Here is an 18,759-nt window from a genome sequence, read left to right on the forward strand (position 1 = left end):
CAGGTGCTTGCTGAATGGGTTTCTTATAAGAAAATGGTTGGGCTTGTAATCTCCCTGAGGGCTATGTGACCATCCTTAGAGGATAGGGGGTTTCCTAGATCAGGCAGAGAGGGAGTCCACCTGAAAAAGGGCGTTTGTCATCTTATTCTGAGCTCAGAAGCTGTTTGGAAATGCCAAACTTTGATCTTAATAGCAGAGTCCCACAAATAGATACTTCTGTTGGCTCTTTCAAACAGACACATGCACCTCTACTGTTGTTCTTAGATTTAATAGTTTAATAGCCATGTTCCCATTGTGTGTGACTATGGCTTATCTTATGCGTTTCTATGTTACTAGACTTGGGTTTTGGGTCTGTGCAGAATGACAACTGGGTTATAAGGAACTGTTTTATATGCAGCAACATAGTACATGGAAAACTGCCAGATCAGAACAGAGAGAGCTAGCCTGATAAGCTGGAAAGAAAAACAAGGCATAATGCTTAGTACATAACCTTCTAGTACAAGCATAGAATGGCTGATACAAACTAAAGATGCAGGAGATCCCACCGATAGCTATGGAGCTATTGGCGTATAGTAGATATTGGGAGAGAAAGAGTCAGTTTTCTTTGATGTGACCCCTGGGTAGTTGGACCTCATGCCATGGCCGTACCTGCTCTCAGAAGTAGCTGGGTAAAATAAAATAAACTCAAAAAGGCTGAGGGCTAGGAAGGATACAAGGAAGAGAAGGAAGTTATAGGAGAAACTGGTGAAGGCAGACTGAATATGTTAAGAATTATTTTTAAAGACAAAAATAACAGATGCTGGTAAGAAATAGAGAAATTTATATACTGCTTCTGGAAATGTAAATTAGTAAAGGCCCAGATGGAAAGTAGTATGGAGAGTCCTCAATGAATTTGCAGTCTTCAAATTTTTTATTCAGGTTTAAATGTTTAAAATCAAAATACAAGTCAAAATCCTTTTCTTTCTGAGCACTCCCTGGGTTGCACAAAGATCGCTGTGTCCAACACAATGCTCTCCGAATCAGAGAAGGTCTCTTTCCCACTACAAATACAGGCAGTACAGAATGGCTTCTAAGAAGCATGCGGCTGATCTGTGGTAAAAGAGGGGGAGGGAGATTTTCTTTTTTGTTCTCCACTTAGGAAAGATTATGGTCATCTGCAAGGGAAAAACTTACTATAATAGTGTTAATAATTTAAGTAGCCCAACCTTTCTGAGCTCCTTAGATGACCGAATCCTCCACCTTCCACTTACCTCTACATATACCCAAGAGCTTGTAAATAGATTTTTTTTAACTGCTCATTTCACATTTACGTAAATGTATTCCCTTTAGGGAAAAGTGGGGGGGGCTTTTTTCTTTCTTTTAGCATCTTCTACAAGTACAGACAAGGGAACAGATGGGATCAGATCCCAGTGAGAGGCAATACCCAACTGGATTAGTTCTTTGTATGAGGAAGGCCCTGATACCATCAGAGAGTGTCCTTAAACTGCAGTGTGGGGATTGAGATCTATGGGAAGTCCCATGAGTAACATTTTGGATGAACGAGTCAAGGAGAAGGTGGTTCCACTGCTGAGGGTTCTGACTCCTTAGGAAACCTCACAAGAATGCCTGTTCTTGGGACATCCCAAATCGTTGGTCTGTGATGGAACTTCAGTGGACTCCTTCCTAAGTTCCTGTCAGACTGGGCAGAAATAAGCAGAGGAAACACATCAGAAAGCATGTGGAAAATGGTCCGAACAAAGCATTTGCATGCACAGCTCACCTCTTCATATGGAGCTTGGGGCAGTTGGACATCTGCTGAATTGCTGTGCTTTAGGGTTTGGGCATCTCTGGCGTGCTCATCAGAGGATAGCACATCGGAAATTGTCTCGGCAACCGGGGCTGCTCTATTTATTTACATCTTATAGCCTGTCAGTGGAGAAGACAGTCTTGTGTATAGTTTGGACACTATATAAGTATGATAAGTTTTCCTTTCCTGGGAAGCCATCCTTCCTCCTTGTCCACAGAATGCAAAGCCCCATAAGCACACCAGAGCTTCCACAATTTTCATTTCACCTACTGAAGCAGTTTTAGTTGCTGCTCAATTATCAGAGCTCCTCTGGGTGCAGCAGATTTTCCTCCTGGGTGATCTGAAGTCCTTTGCATTCCATAAACAGTTATTCCTGGCTGGAGATCATGGAGAGCTCCTCATGAGCCACAACTGGCCCACAAGCTCCTGACACATTTATGGGAAGCCCAGCTGGGCTGAGGACAGCGTTTGTTGCTCGGGATCTCATCTTAACTCGCTCACATCTGTGATCGCTTCAGCAAAACAAGACCATTATTAACCATCCGACTCTAATGACTTATAGAACAAAACCTATAGTGCTCTCTTTCAGAAGACACACATTGTGTTCATTCACAAACATCATATTGGGCTAGAATTCAGTCTCAACTATCATTCGCTTATATTCAAAGTGCCTGGGAAGACTCGACTTTTCACCCAGATGAGAGTCAGTTGACTAAGGTTATCTGGCGTTTCATTCTAAGTAGGGTTATATGAGGCAGGAGTTGGCCGTTCCCAGATGGGCTCTGACTTTCCATTATTTTGACTTTTATTTTATTATCCTCTGGTTAATGACAAATTTATTATAGCAAAATATTAAAATCCACAATTGCAGATCCCATTGGTATTTCTTCTTAAAACAGTTATGGAAGGAACTGAACATAAAATAAAAGGAACATTAGGTTCACTGCACTTAGGGGGAAAAATGGCAAAACTCCTTGCTGGATTTGAGGTTCAAAAAAAAAATGAATTAGCCATGACCTCTCTTTCTTAAAGTTCACTGTTCACGTTAGGAGGGAGAGTAGGCTGAGACACATGAATAAATAATTCAGTGACTAGCCAGAACAAAGACAAACAGGCCACAACATAGAAAGAATTGATGGATCATTGGGGAAGAAAACTTTAGAAAGCACAGAACACAGACTTTAAATATAATCAGTACCTTGACAGATACCTAAGTGATGAAAGGCCCTGTAGGCATAGATAAAGCAAGCAGAAGGGAACAGGTTACCAAGAGGGGCATCAGGTACTCAGAGGATGCTAACAGCAAGAGGTTGACACAGAAAAGGGATGATGGAGACACTGAAAAAAAATCTTTGTGGTCTGGATTGCAGGATTTCTGTGCCTGGACGTAGACGTTCAAACGCTGTATTATCAGCTGTGGCCACTGTGGGTTCTACTTGGGGAGGTTGTGTGTCACAGTCATAGTTTCCACCACTGCTTAGTGGCACTGACTTTCAAGGTAGAAAAGACTGGAGGGTGCCTCTGTGCTCGCTATGTGCACAGTCCCTAACCTGGAGGGGAAGTGAAAACTCCAGACCTGTAGCACACAAAATAAATAAACAAACAAAATAAAACAGAATGAAGCAACTGTTTTCATAGGAGTCAGCTTGTTTTATATTCTTTTTTTTTAAATAAGGAAATTGTTTCCTCTTTGATAACGTTGAAGCATTAATTAAAATTAACAGATAAATGTTAAGGTAGCATGTCACCTTCTCTCTTACTCCTTTTGTTCTTCCATCTCTAAATATAGAATTAATCATGTAGAGTTGAGGGTCTATTTGTGGTCAGAACAAAGCCTACTGTGGGCAGATTCCGAACAGGAGATGAGCAAAAGGTTCATCGCTGCCCTACTGAATAAAGCAAAGGTAAAAGCCACGCTTCACAGCTTTTGGGTGCCACAGACGCTGTTGGGAGACTATTTTTGTCTTGGTGGAAAGGTTGAAGGCAGGTACCTCGGTCTGATTTCTTGGATAGGCTCATGTAAGGTTAGGAAAGTTTCTAAACTTTTACCATTCTTCAGTATTTCTATATTTGAAGTGTGGTGAACCACTAAGTTTCCTTGCCTATATAGTAAGGCTTCTTTTAAGAGGATGCCAATGAGATAATGTCATCTTGGGAATCAAGTGTCTTCCTAAAAGTGTTTATGACTGTGTTTAACAGGCTGTTACACACACACACACACACACACACACACACACACACATTCATTAGTACACATTTAAGGGCCAGTTAGATTTGGATGACAAGGGAGTCCTACACTTGATTTAAAAACCTTAAAAAGTATCCTCAACACAAATACACTACCAGCTTCTCCCTGAGGAGAAGAATGTAAATCTGTCAAATATCTTTTTTTTTCTTTTTAAATGAAGTGTATTTTAACAAGATCTGTATCTGGAAAGAAGTAAAGGGAAAATGAAGGAGTTCTGCTCACCATTTTTAAAATGACTGGGATAGACTTGGCTTCACATAATTTCAAGGAACTATATATTATTTTCACCCACTCAGCTATTCAACTTGATTTTCATAATCACTTTCTCTATTGACACATCTGAAGATGTCTTGGAACTTATACTATTGCTATTTTATTAAATATTTACTATGCAATTATATAATGAAAGTACTAATATTTTCTGTGTCTTTTCCTTTTCTAGTCAACCAGTGGGAAACACTTATGGGAAGACACAGTAGCAGAGATGTATTCTGTACTTCCCACATGGCTAATGAATGGATGCCCTATTTTGACCGATTCAGGATTTGCAGTTTGCCAAGGATTAGTCACAGGTTTTCCTTCCTTTCCTAGCCTTGTTTGGCTTTGAGTTATATGCTAAATCAAGAATATAGAGTCATCTGCTTGTTAATCAATGAGTTTGCATAGTGTATACAATTAGACTTTGTTTACATTTCTGCTTTTTTTTTTCTATTTCATATTCTACCTTAACCTCAATGTTTCCTCCACCTTCTGGACAGTCAAAGAGTGTACAGTGTGGGAAGGAAGTCTGGTATTTCCTTAAGCAAATATCATAAAAGGGTGAGGCAATATTTATAGATAGAAAGCCTGTTTATGATAAGTTGAGTCTTATAAGGTTAGATAATTGCTTGAATGAAAGACTGAATTGATTGTTGTTAGGAAACCTGCTTAGGAACTCATCTTTTCTTCTGGTAAGTGGGCATCTGTTGGACAGTTCTCCTGAAGGCTAATCTGGCATGCTGTTCTCTTTATTGCACTGAATGGCTGGTGAATCTTTGCTTCCATTTAGGAACTAAAATTAATGTTCAGAGTCAAGATGATATTATATTCTATTTAAATTCAGGTTTGTATGTGCACACACACACACACACACACACAGGTGTGAGTGTGATGCCTAAGTGTGAGTGGGTGGGTGGGCATGTAATTGTGCTCATATGCAAGCAAATGGAAACCAGAGGAGGATTTTAGGTGTCTTCTTGAGACATGATCTCTCACTGAACCTGAGGCTAGGGTGGATGGCCAGCAAGTTCGCTGGGCCTGTCTCCACCCCTCAGGGCTGGGATTACAGGCATGCTCAGCCATACCCAGTTGGGGATTAGAACATACTCATTTATAGTCACTGAACAATCTCTCCAAATTCAAAAGAAATTTCCTGCTTGGTTTTCATTGGGTGTATTAATAAAGTAAAAGGAACACTGGAGCAAGGGCCAATGACTTCCTCAATCTGCCAGCATGTGTCTCCCTGGAAAACTTCATGGGGCACAGAAGATAATGTGAGTAACAGAGAAGACAGATAAGATGATGTAATTAAAAAAACAAAACAAACAAACAAAAAAACCCAACAAGCTAAAAAGGTTGATAACATAGGTTCCTTAAAGTGTCTGAACCTTGCTGCCTTTCTTGATAAAGGGTTAACTCAGTAGCCTGAAATTCTCCCTCTTTAATCTAACACTCGACTATTTTTTTTTTTTTAAAATAAACTCTAACAGGTAAGAGGAGTCAGATGGCTAAGAGCTGCCCTTTTTGCTGAAGATCCCAGCAGCTGCCGTGAACTGAGTGGCCTGAGTAAAGCTGAGATCTCAAGCAACCGACACTGTCCTCACCCAGCTGGGCTTCCCACAGATGTGTCCGAAGCTGATAGGCCAGCTGTGGCCACGGGGTGCTTCCAATGTCCCCAAGTAGGGATAATTGATCATGGCATGCAAATGACTCCAGATCACAAATGAGGAAACTCAGCTGCACTCAGAGAACCTTGGATACACGAGAAGTTTCTAAAACTGCTTCTCCAGGTAAAACGGAAATTGTGGAAGGTCTGTTGTACTCATACCAACATGGAGCTTTGCACTCATGGATAAGGAGGAAGAATGGCTTCCCAGGGAAGGCAAGCTTGTTAGTCATCTAGAAAATGGGTCTGAGAAGTTTAGCTTTGTGTCTCAAGTTCATCTTCTTTCTCTTTAAGTGATGCTTAATTTTACTCGTGAACTACTTTAACACTAATACCATTTTATTGCCTGCTTGCTTTTGCAAGTAGTTGCACTGAATTGAAAAACAAATCTTAAAGGTCATACTTGACTTTTAAAGTCAGCACATCTGAAAATTTTGTGTTCGTAGGAATAAGCCCAGGGCTCCACTCTAAGAAATTCTTATTTTTTACGTCATGGCGCCAGGATTCAGAATCTTTAAAAAATACCCCAAGATGGTTCTTTAGCAACTGAGCTGGGATAAAACATGGAGAAAACTTGTCAGAGATGTCTCAGAGTCCTGGGCAAGAGAGGTCACCTTAAAATCCCAGTGTCCTTGAAAGCACTCCTCAACTTAATGTTATCCTTCTCAGTTTTAGGCTAGAAAGAAAACCCACATTTTTCACTTGAGGAGTTAGTCAAACTGGAATGAAGCACAAACACAAAGCAAAGGAGCGTTTGTTTTGACTAAGCTGGTCTAGTACGCTCCTAGCCTGGCATTGTCACCAAATGTTCAATTTTTATTTCTCTGGTGATGGGATGCCCAACTTCATAAAAGTATGAAGTTAGTCAATTCCTTTGTATGGAAGGAGCACTGTCATGCTAAAGCAGAGTAGACTTAGAGAGACCCTTCCCAGCTTACTCTAAATCAGTGTCACCGGAAAAAAGATTTGAAAATCTAAGTTGAGAGACCAGAGCCAAGACAGGGGTGTTGAACAGCATTTGTATCAACAAGGTGATGCTGCAACGGAGTGCAGAGTGGGGTCTCAGAAACACTAGTATTGAATGACAGGGGTCGATGATGGATTTGAGTAGGCTAGATGCTGGACACACTTGAAAGGGTTGGGTTTCTCAAATATCCGCTAGCTTAAAAACGATTTCATAAAGATAGTCATTGACCAACCAGTAATAAATAGAGGTCCAAGAAACAAAATATCCACAGCTAGGGTGCTGGTTTGAATGAGAAACATCTCCCTTCAGCTCTGATATTTGAATACATGGTCCCTAGGTGGCCTTGTTTGACAATGTTTAGGGGGTGTGGTTTCACTGGAACAACTACATCATTGAATATGGCCCTTGAGCATTTGAAGCCTCACTTACGTCTAGTTTGCTTGTGCTTCAAGATGTGGGCTTTGAGCTTCCTGCCCTGACTGCCATGCCTGCTGCTTCCTGTCCACCATGATGGACTTGTATTCTTCTGGAACTGCATGTCCAAAGAAACCTTTTCTCTTGTAGCTTGTGATTTTTCTCGTAGTGTTTTATCACAGCATCAGAAAGTAACTAATACAGATGCTCAAATTTATCCACCTTATTCCTACTAAGTGCTTTGTGATAACGGACTGACTGGCAGAAATAATGCAGAACCCGTTGTATGTAATTTCACCAATGATGTTCTTCATTGTATATATTATAGTTCATGGGTTGGAAAAGTTGACAGTGCCAGATACTATATATTTTAGGCTTTCTGAGTTCCAATACTGTTCCTGTCTGATATCCATGTCATCAGCATGCTCTATCAGAAACACAAACACATTTGTGGCTTTGCACAAGATCATCATTTATTGAATAACAACTAATATGCCAGGTATGATGGTTTCAAAGGCAGCAATTCACTAAGTACTTCCATTTTGCTGAACAACCCAGGCTGAGGCAAACAAAGGGTTCTTTTTATTCCAAATCTTGATTACTAATATTAACTTTCTGATCATACATTACACATTGCAGAGTAATTCTGTCTCTACATAAGTGTTTGTGTAAGTTTCAAATGACTATAAAGGATGAAGAGGCCATGGCAGAGTTTAAGAGGTTTGAAAAGTCCCGAGGAACATGGAGGCAGAAAGAATGCAAATAGAGTCCGCATTAATAAGGAATCTGATCCGGTCGTAGAAGAAGCTAGAGCAGTGGCTGGAGTTGCTGGCTCTAGAGTCACAACGAGCTGTGGGAGTGGAGTGAGGCAAAGGCCAGAAGTGAGTCCACACAACCAAACAGGGAGATGGATGTTCAGACAAATGGCAGGAGTACGAGAAGATGACAACTAAAGAAGATTGCGTCAACAGCAGGGCTTGAGCAGAGTTGAAGTTTTGGGAACAGTTAAGAGTTCTCTACCTATGGATCCTTTGGGTCATGTCACAGGTCAGTGGCATCATTGCCAGCACAGTGATCTGCATCTTCCTCTCTGTGGGGTCCAAGGGAGGAGCTTCCATCCTTTCATGGGTCTGGTGTGTCTAATATGTTTTGATGTGTTTTTAATATACTCATGCCCTACAGTCCCAAATCACCCTGACAAACTTATAGGGTGGCACACTTCCTCCTCTCAGGAAAAGCTATTTATTAATCCTTGCTGCATGGATGGTGTTGGAAAAGTGAGGTCTTTCACATGATGACCCAGGCACAGACTCAGCCTTCATCTTCAAAATGGAGTCAAATGAAGCTTGTAAAATGGAATCTCTCAAAGCAAGGCACAATCTGAAAAACTACTGCAATATAGAATAACTTAGACAAGGGCACCATCTGAGCACAACAATTTATAATTACTTTATCAATGTAAATATAAAGTCTAATAATATAAAAATCATCCCTAACACTCTAGAAGTACAAAAATAAGGCATGGACTGGGTTGGGCCACCAGGTTGTAGTTTGTTGATCTTCCTGTAGGGTTATCACAACAGCAAAGCTAAGAGAACTTTATGTTTATATAGCATTTGATATTTCCTGATAGGAAATACAGTCTGCTGATGAGTTTTTCTTTGAGACTATGACTACATCTGTATCTACTTAGTGGAAGGTCTAAAGCCCTAAGGGTGAAAAGCAGTGTTTTTTCAACTTCAATCCGTCTGAAGCATGCACTACTCAAGCCTGTGAAGAACATCTGTCCTATTAATGCATGAGTATGTGTATGTGTGTACATAATTTAAATTGATTCTAAGAGCAATGGGAGACTGGCATAATGGTCAACATGAAAATGATAAAATGTCTGCCATTAATGTGGTTAGCAGGTTGGTATTGGTGCATATGAGTTGTTGTTTTTTTTTTTTTTTTCCTATCATTCTAGAAGAACACTTCTCCTTCATTTGGGCAGGTACAACTGAGACCCAGGGCAAAGGGCCTTACTAGCAATGACTGGATGGATTTTAGCGTTACTCATCCCCTCACATGAGAGTTCCTGTTCTTGTTCTTGTCTTGAGTGAGTGGAGATGGATTAAGAGCTAACCTGTGTATGACTTTTCCCTTCTTGGCATAAGATGATCTTATTGGCATAACTAGATCCCATCTCTAATTTAAAGTAGAGAATTACCTTGGCCTAGTAGTCATAGCTATAATGGGGTGGAACTTCATGGTAATAGAGCTATTCATAAGGTGGAAAATGAAATTAATAAATCAACAATTTTTCTTTAATCTGGATAATTCCCAAATAATTGACACAGAGAGATTATGATTGTCTTAGATGCACAATAACTGAGTATTATATTCTATTCTAATCTTCTAGGCTAATCTAGCTACCCTCCAGTCCAAATCTTCATAATACTTACATTTATGGCCTCCTATGCTCCAGCTGGAATTTCATGCTCTCCTTTCCTCTCTTCTTGTGGCCAAATTCCTCCCTTCTGTTTGTCTTTTCCCCTTGCCGTGATCAAAAGTCCCACCCTATTCTCTCTATTGCCCAGTTACTGGCAGGCCAGCATTTTATTGACAAGACAGAGAATAAAATGGTCAACAATGGTTACACAAACTTGATACAGGAGATTGTTAGAATAATACAATGCTGTATCTGGGCTGAAACCAAATATCGAGGTAGAGAAATATTGTTGATTTATTAATTTCGTGTTGCAACAAGGAGTCACTTGTGATCTGGTAAGTAACCCATAACTCATTCTCTGTGAATAAGCCCAATGAACTAATTGGTTCACCAAGTTGGACTTTGTAGAATGTCCAGTTTGGTCTGTTGTTCATGCCATATCTGGTGTGAATGGATGTTTGTTCTTGTCTCCCAAGAAAAGCTAATGCAACAGCATGAGATGATAGTCTTTGAAAGTTGGTGTCTAATTAAAACTGTAGGTCTAGAATTGTCCTCTAAAAGTTCTGTTTTTGGAGACTCTTGTTTAAACTGACAATTTGTTGGACATTTCACTTCAAACACAGCGATTGGCGCTGGCTTTTAAAAAGGTTTGGCTTACTTAAGTAAAACAAAACCTAAGGCGGAAGTGCTTGCAGCCATAGACATGGACTGTGTGAAGGCAAGAAGACTCCAGAAGACTGGACTTTTAACACTCTCTCTTTCTTGTGGGTGTGATTATTAGAAGTGCTACAGGACTGAAAGTGCAGTGCCCCCTACTGTCCCACAGTGGATCTGTTCTTACAGTGATCAGCATGGTGGGCTAGTGTATGTGAAGGAAGAACTTTGTACATGCCATTTGAGTCTAGATGGGTTGTTGCTATGGTTCTGGAAAGCAGGGAGCATTGCTATTGAGAACCAAGGGAGTGTACAGGTGTGTGGGAAGGAGAAAAAGATGAAGGCTGGCCCACTGGCCCTCTCTGCAGTTTTTAATAAAAGCAGACAGAAATATTGATCCTCTTGTCGCTAAAATTCATTCTCTGGGATAAAACATAAATGGTGTCTGTCAACTTGACTCAAGTTAAGGTCATTCTGGAAGAGGGAACATCAAATGAGAAAACGCTCACATCAGATTGATTGATAATTGATGTGGAAGGGGCCCAGCTCACTGTGGGAGGTGCCAGCCCTGTGCTGATGGTCTTGGGTTGAACAAAAAAGCAGGTTGAGCAAGCCATGAGAAACAAGCTAGTAAGCAACATCCTTCACGGCCTCTGATTCAGCTCCTGCCTTCAGGTTCCTGCCCTGTTTGAATCCCTGTCCTGACTTCCTGCAATCATGAACATCAATATGATATGGAAGGGTAAGCCAAATAAACTCTTTCTTCTCCAACTTGCCTTTGGTCATGGTGTTTCATCCAGAAATAGAAACTCTAACAAAACAGATGACTAGTGTTTTTTCAGCATCCTGGACCTCTTAATCAGACTGATCTTTTGTATGGCCATATTCTTAAGGGGTTTAAGGACAGTTTTCATAGCGTTCTTTCCTAATAAGTACAGATGTTAAATCTAACCCTTGAGCGAATGAGGAAAATGTGTTTTACTGAGGGAACACAAGAACTTTCTGACAGTAATAGGTTTGGGGTTGATTAACTTGGAAATAGTTATATAATGCATGATTTGTGGCAATGTAACTACTAAAGTGGTGAATTACTGCATTTTAACAGACATGCAGTTAACATAATGATGTGTTTGTTCCTTCTCTGTGTTCATACATATTTGAAGGAGCGACACAAATCATCACTGCTGTCAGGGATCACATTGCCCTGGGCCTCAGCCAGCAGGTAGGTGGAGCCTACAGCACTGGGCCCAGGCACAGGGAGGCCAAGGACTCAGGCTGCACTTTTAATCTTGCCTGCTTGCTTGCTAGCCACTGTCGGTGGATTAAACTGTCTTTGGAATCTAAATGTTACTTTCCCTGTAAAAAGAAAAAACAAAAAAACAAAACACAGAAAACCACAATTCATACTAATGTCCCTGTAATGATATTGCCCATGTGAATCACATACACCAGAGCTGGGGATAAAGTAAGTGTGTAATGAATACCCGTTTCCTTATCACTTCTGAGTTTAGTATCCTCTTGAACTCCATGTATCCCAGAATTTAAAATGGAGAGAACCTTATTCAGAAATTTTAACACTTAATAGAGCTGAATTCTTCTTGGAAGACAGGGTAAAAATATTACCAGAGAAACTGAGGTTCCCTTCTAGGTTATTAGTTTCATTAATAAAGCAATTGGAAATGGACAAAGAAAATTTAGAGGGAAACAAAGGTAGGTAAGCTGTAATCTTGGAAGCTGCCAAGAAAAGGGAAATGTAGAATAGAAAGCCATGCTTTTGAGTCAGGGTCCAAGAAAGCCGACAGATTCAGAAATGAAAGTTAGGAAACACCTTTGTGGCAGAAAGGGAGACAATGGTGAGAAAGCACATAATGTCAACAAATGCTTAGGTTTTGGTCAGTACCTGGAAGAGGAAAAGACAGTAGGAAGAAACCAGGTGATTGGCATGCCCAAATGGATGGACTCTTATGGAAGGAGACAAAAGTCTATAATGTTCTAATCTTCAAAGAGGATCAGAAGGTCAGAGGTATTTCCTTCTTTTGACTGGGATGATTAAAGAAAAGCAGTTGTGGTATTTTCTTTTTTAGTTTTACAAGGGAAATGGAGGCAAGTGGGGTCTAAATCCAACTATGAAAGAGGGCTATTCTCAATGGCTTTCAAGGTTCTGTAGCTATCTAGCAAAAGTACATCATTTTGAAGAACCAACGTGCCTTAGTTAGGACCCAAGGATTTCAACTGGCAATGGTCTTCTCTGTTTCTGTTGCCTACCACATACTTATGTGTGTCCTTTTTCTTCTGCCCCACACCCCTGTGACATGTACATGAGGCGCTCTCAAATTGAGTTGTTTTACCCTTTTGTCCATAACCCCACCTTAATTTTAAATTTATCTAAACAAACAAACAAAACCAAAACAACTCCCCCAAGCATGACATAAATCTTTTTGTTAGCAGATATCTTTCAGATTTAATTGTTGGTTCCAGGCTGAGTTTTGACTCAGGTAGATGTGGGTCAGATATACAAACTTGATGTGTAGGAAGCCTGGAATGTATGAAGTTCTTAGTATGTGTATTGTTGGCATGAGGATGGCCATGTCAAAGATCCTAGCCTGAGACCCAGAGGGTAGTGACCAAGCCTTCTCTTCTAGTCCATGTGTGGATATTGACAGTGTCCTGTTTAGCTATATGCAACTACCCTCATTCAATTATATTTAATGAACACATCAAGCCTTTCTGGGTACTGTGGTTTCTCCAGCAAAGTGTCCAGTATACATGATTCCAAGATATTTATATACATTTGTATGTCTTTCTTTTCTCCATTTTCTCACTGTCCTAGTCAGGTCAAGTACCTGCAGCTGTTCAAGGATATGTATTGATACATCCAGACGGAAGTATGGCTTCTTCCAGATGATCCCTACCATACAGCCGCCACATTCTGTCCCATTCACTCGTTTCCCCCATGGGATGACTAGTTCTTCTTCCTGCAAGCTAACCTTGATGCTCTCCATTTTGAGAAATTTGTCTTTGAACCCTTTTATGCTGGACATCCATTTCTCCAGCAAACATGCAGATGTTAAGATGCCACAAAGAGAAAAAGAAAACAGCAAAGAAAACCAAGACATTCTACTGAAAATAGGAACACAAAAATCCAATGAATGTGATATCCAAGAGTTCAAGTAAAGAAAGTATTTTAAGAATGAGGGAGGGCTCAACGCTATGGAATGTTGCTAATAGATGGTGTGAGCTTAAGACTAATAGTTTTTGATAGATTTAGCAATATGGACTTGTTAGTTTAGAGCACTAATCTCATTTTACCTTTAATCCTTATAAAATCTCTGTGAGGATACATTATTTAAATTTTTTACTTTTTTTTTGAATGAAGAACTTGAGAATCAGAATATATAAACTGTCCAAATTGATGTCAATGGTAAGTGGCAGAATTTAGCTCTGAACCCCACTTTTCTTACCTTATCTATCATATCAGATATTTACAGTTTACTTTGCTTTTAAGTCATAGATTTTCTTTTTACAAGAGCTCAAACTTTTAGATGCTACATTTTGAATATAAGATTTTGCCCACTTTCTTGAACTGTTTGTGTCAGAAATGTGCTGAGACTAGTTTCAGGAATTCTTTCTCTTATCTGAGAGTGAAACAAGGCTTGAACATATACATGATCAACACTCAGACCTCCTGAGAATTGATCAGTGTTTTGTGGAAAGTAGAACACCAGAGCCCACCAGCAGAGTTGAACTGTTCTTGAGTGAGGAGTGAGGATTGAATGAAAAATGTAAAAAACCAACACATTACACATGGGATCAGTTTGAGAGGGCTGACAGTAGAAACTGTCACACCTAATTATTCCACGGTCCCTTTTATAGTCAGAGCAAAGCACCTTGGTACAATGAAGGGGTTCATCAAGAAGTCAAACTTGTTTGCCTTGACCACCTGTGTGTGTGATCCTCACACAAACAAAAGGAAGTTAACTTGGCCAAACATTCTGCCTATCCCTGTCTCCAGGTAAAGGTCAGGGTGAAAACACGTCTTTGCTGAGAGCTCAAAAACAATGCAGACTGACAAATAAGTGTCTCTCCACAGTAGAATGATAATGGAGATGAGTAAACCAATTTCATTATCACATCTGAACTCCCTGAGGGGACTTTTGAGAAGGTCCACACCAGGTGACCATGGACACTCATGATTCTAAGCAACACCTTGGGTAGCTGGTTGTTCTGGGACTCATAAACTCAATGGTTCTTGGAGAAGCAAAACCCAGTATAAGACCAGATTGAATCATCACTGTTTCTCTTTTTCACACACTCTGTCAAGATTACTTTGATTCTATTCATTACCTCCTCAATTTAAGAGTATTCCCAATATGTTTGAACAAAAGTATATGTGCAGAGGGTTTAGGGAGAATCTCTGCACAGTATTTAAGTGCTAATGTCTAGGCACTACATTGAGTGGTTCATATTAAAGACAAAATACTCCACTGAGAATAGGCCATGACCTGACAGCAACACTGCTCAGTATCATCAAATATTTAAGAATACAAATTCTTCCAAAAGTCTGAAGAGCAGGAGATACTTCCAAAACCATTGTGTAAGGCCAACAGTACTTTTATACCAAAACCTGAAAAGAAAACAATAAAAGAAAGCTACAAGTCAATATAGGCACTGAAAATGGATAAAAAAAAAATCCTTAACAAAAAAAGCAAATCAAATTGAACAGAACATTAAAAACATTATTCCTCATGATCAAGGGGAATTTATCCCTAAGAGATGGGGAGGATTCAGCTCATGCAAATGAATAAACACAAGATTTTGTATTAGGAGAATGAAGGGCCAAAACATTTGGTTATATCAGGAACTACAGAGAATGCATTGGACAAATGTCAACATTCTTTCATCTCATGATTTAAAAAGTCTCAGCAAATTAGAAATCATAAAGACTACATAGTACAAGCCCAGGGCTAACATCCAAGTCAATGGTGGAAAATTTGAAAGGTTTCCTTTTAAAACCAGCAACAAAACAAGCATGCCCACTCTTGCTATTTCTGTTCACCATAGAACTAGAACTTATAGTCAGAGCAATTACTCAAGAGAGAGAAAGGAAAGGCATCTAGAGACTGGGGCTATATCTCAAGGGGTAGAACAGCTGCCTACCACCTGCAAGACCTTGCTTTTGATCCATGGTACCATGTGCAAATTTAATAAATCAAGTGACTGAATATGGTAAGGAAAACCATATACAAACATAGCCATTCAATATCAGAATTGTCTGTTGGCCCATTTGTTTCTCATGTTTCCTCAGTGTTGGTAACTTGCTTTATTTGTCATGGTATTATAGTGATTTCTTAGAAAAAGAATATTGTAGTAATTATCTCTAGGTTACAGGATTTCTTCCAATTTGGAAAGAAAGAAGTGTCCCCTCTCCTATATGCAGGTGGCATGGTCTTCATACAGGGAACCTTAAAGCCTCCACCAAAAACATATTGCAACTTGTCAATGAATTCAGTCAAGTTCCAAATTATAGAATCAGTTCATAAAATCATTAGTCTCCTGTGTACTAGGAAAGAACAAATTTAAGAAGAAATCTAGAAAACAAGGTTTTTATAATTATTACAAAATAAATTAAATCCTTATGGCAAAAGTTAGGCAAAGGAGTGAAAACTGACATCTCAAAAATTATTAAACATTAGTGAAAGAAACTTAGGAGGGTATACATAGGTGGAAATATGTTCTGTCTTCATGGATATAAAGAATTCATGTTTTAAAGACATCTGGATTACTCAAAGTTATAAATAGACTCAGTATATTCCCTATCAGGATTCCAATGACATTTTTCATTGACATAGAAAAAAAAAAAGACTTCTAAAATGTGTGAAACCACAGATGACTCTGAATAACCAAAGCAATGTGGAAGGAAAATAAAGATGAAGACATCATGTTACCTGATTTTAAAATATGCTACCCATTTGTAGTGATCAAAACAGCAAGGAATGGTGTTGACTAATGGAATAAAATGGATAGCAAGAACTTAATATACATGTTTATGATGAAGTATTTTTTTTTTTGGTAAAAGATGCCAAGAACATCTTGAAAGAAAGGACTGCTTCTTTCATAATAATGCTGAGTAAACTGGATATTCTTGTGCCAGAATTGAACTCGACCTTAACCATGTAACAACAAATATGGATATGAGACTATATCAAGTGAGACAGAAAAGCTGCACGGTGCAGGGTACCATCAACAGAGTGAGGGAAGAAAAAAGAAACAGAATTGGAGAAAATACTAAAAAACTAGACAATTGGTAAGGGTTTAATACTGAAAAAGTTATCAAGAACCCAATTGGTAGCAAAAGGCAAGGAATGATGTAAAAATAGGGATATTTCTTAAAAGGCGACACAGGGACAAAGGATATAACCACGCATCATCATTAATCATCAGGGAAATACAAATTAAAACCACAATAAGACAGCACCTTATTCCTGTTACAATGACTCTTATCAAAAAGATGAAGATGTCTCAAGACAGAAGAGCTATTGTGCTCTCAACTACTGATGACATTGTAAATTAGAGGAGGAGCCTCAAAAACCGGAAAATTAGATTATCATGTTAGCCATGAATCTTGCTAAGAAGTATATATTCTGTACTAGTTTCATTTTAGTTTTTTAATATAACATTCTGACGAAAAGCCACTAGGTAAGAAAAGGGTCTATTTGGCTTACAATTACAAATCACAATCTCTAACTGAGAGAAGTCAAGGTAGGAATTCAAGGCAGGAACCTGGAAGTAGCAACTGAAGCCCAGACCATGGAGGAACTCTGTTTTCTAGTTTGCTCTCTTTTTTCTTCTCAGGCTCATGCTTATCTAGGTTTCTTATGTAGCCCAGACCATCTGCCTAGAGGTGGTGCTGCCCATAGTGGACAGGACCCTCCTGTATCAGTTTGATAAGATGGTCCACCACAAACATTTACATAGGCCAATGTGGTGTAGCAACTCCTTTTGTTCTTTATTTTTTTATTCACTTTATATCCTTATTGTAGTCCCATCCCTCCCATTCCCAGCCTCCCTCTTACTCCCCCTCCCTTTTTCCTTAGAAAAGGGAGCTCCCTTTATCATCCACCCCAGGTCATCAAGTTGCATCAGGACTGAGAATGTCCTCTTCCCCTGTGCCTGGCAAAGCAACCAGCCAGGGAGAAGTGATCAAAAAGATGGCAAGTGAGTCTATGTCTGATGCAGTCCCCACTTCCCTTACTAGAGGACCACATGAAACCTAAGCTGTCCATCTGCTACATCTTTGTAAGGGGCCTAGGTCCAGTTCATGCATGGTCCTTGGTTGATGCTTCAGTCTCAGCAAACCACTCTGGGCCCTGGTTAGCTGGCTCTGTTGGTCTTCTTGTGGAGTTCCTGCAATCTCCAGGTTCTTTTCTCTTTCCTTCCACTTTTCCACAAGACTCCCTATGCATAACCCAATGTTTGGCTGTGAGTCTCAGCATCTGTTTTGAGACACTGCTGGGTAGAGCCTCTCAGAGGTCAACTCTGTCTTCAAGCTTAGCAGAGTATCATTCATTGTGTTGGGGTTTGGCACTTTCTGATAGTGTAGGTCTTTGGTTGGGCCAGGCATTGGTTGGGCATTCCCTCACTCCTTGCTCTATCTGCTCTTTCTTTATCCATACATCTTGTAGGTTGAAGTTTCTGAGGGTGGATTGGTGTTCTCTTCCCTCTGCTAGGAAACTAGTCTAAATAGGGGGTATTCTCTTTAGTCTCTATGGCCTCTGTTAATATCCTCCCAGGAGCCTATTCTGACTTAGGTTTCCAGCTTGTCACAGAGATACCCCCAACTCAGTTTCTCTTTTCTCTATAGGCCTCTGTCCTTTCACCCTTATTTTCTTCATGTCTAATCTCCACCCTCTTAACTTCTATGCTTCCTCTCTTACCTTGTTCCCTCTCTTCAGGCACTACCTCTGTTTTATACTATCTCCCTTTCCAACTGAGATTTATGCGTCCTCCCTTGGATCCTCCATGTTACTTATCTTTGGGTCTGTGCTTTGTAGTATGCTTATCCTGCACCATATGGATAAAATTCACTTCTTAATTGAGGCTTTCCCTTCATATGACTTTAGGATGTTTCAGACTTTACAAGTCATGTTAACTAGGTCATAAACCAAGGAAATAAAACCAGCATATGAAATATTTGCACTCACGAGATCATTGTAGCACTATATGCAGTAGCCATGTATCCACCAGAGGGTGAATAGATGAAGAAAATGTGACACATATGCATAATATCATAGAATGCTATTCAGACTTTAAAACAAAAGAGACTTATTTACAATAG

The sequence above is a fragment of the Meriones unguiculatus genome, chromosome 18 (assembly GCF_030254825.1).
Source record: "Meriones unguiculatus strain TT.TT164.6M chromosome 18, Bangor_MerUng_6.1, whole genome shotgun sequence".
Taxonomy (NCBI): domain Eukaryota; kingdom Metazoa; phylum Chordata; class Mammalia; order Rodentia; family Muridae; genus Meriones; species Meriones unguiculatus.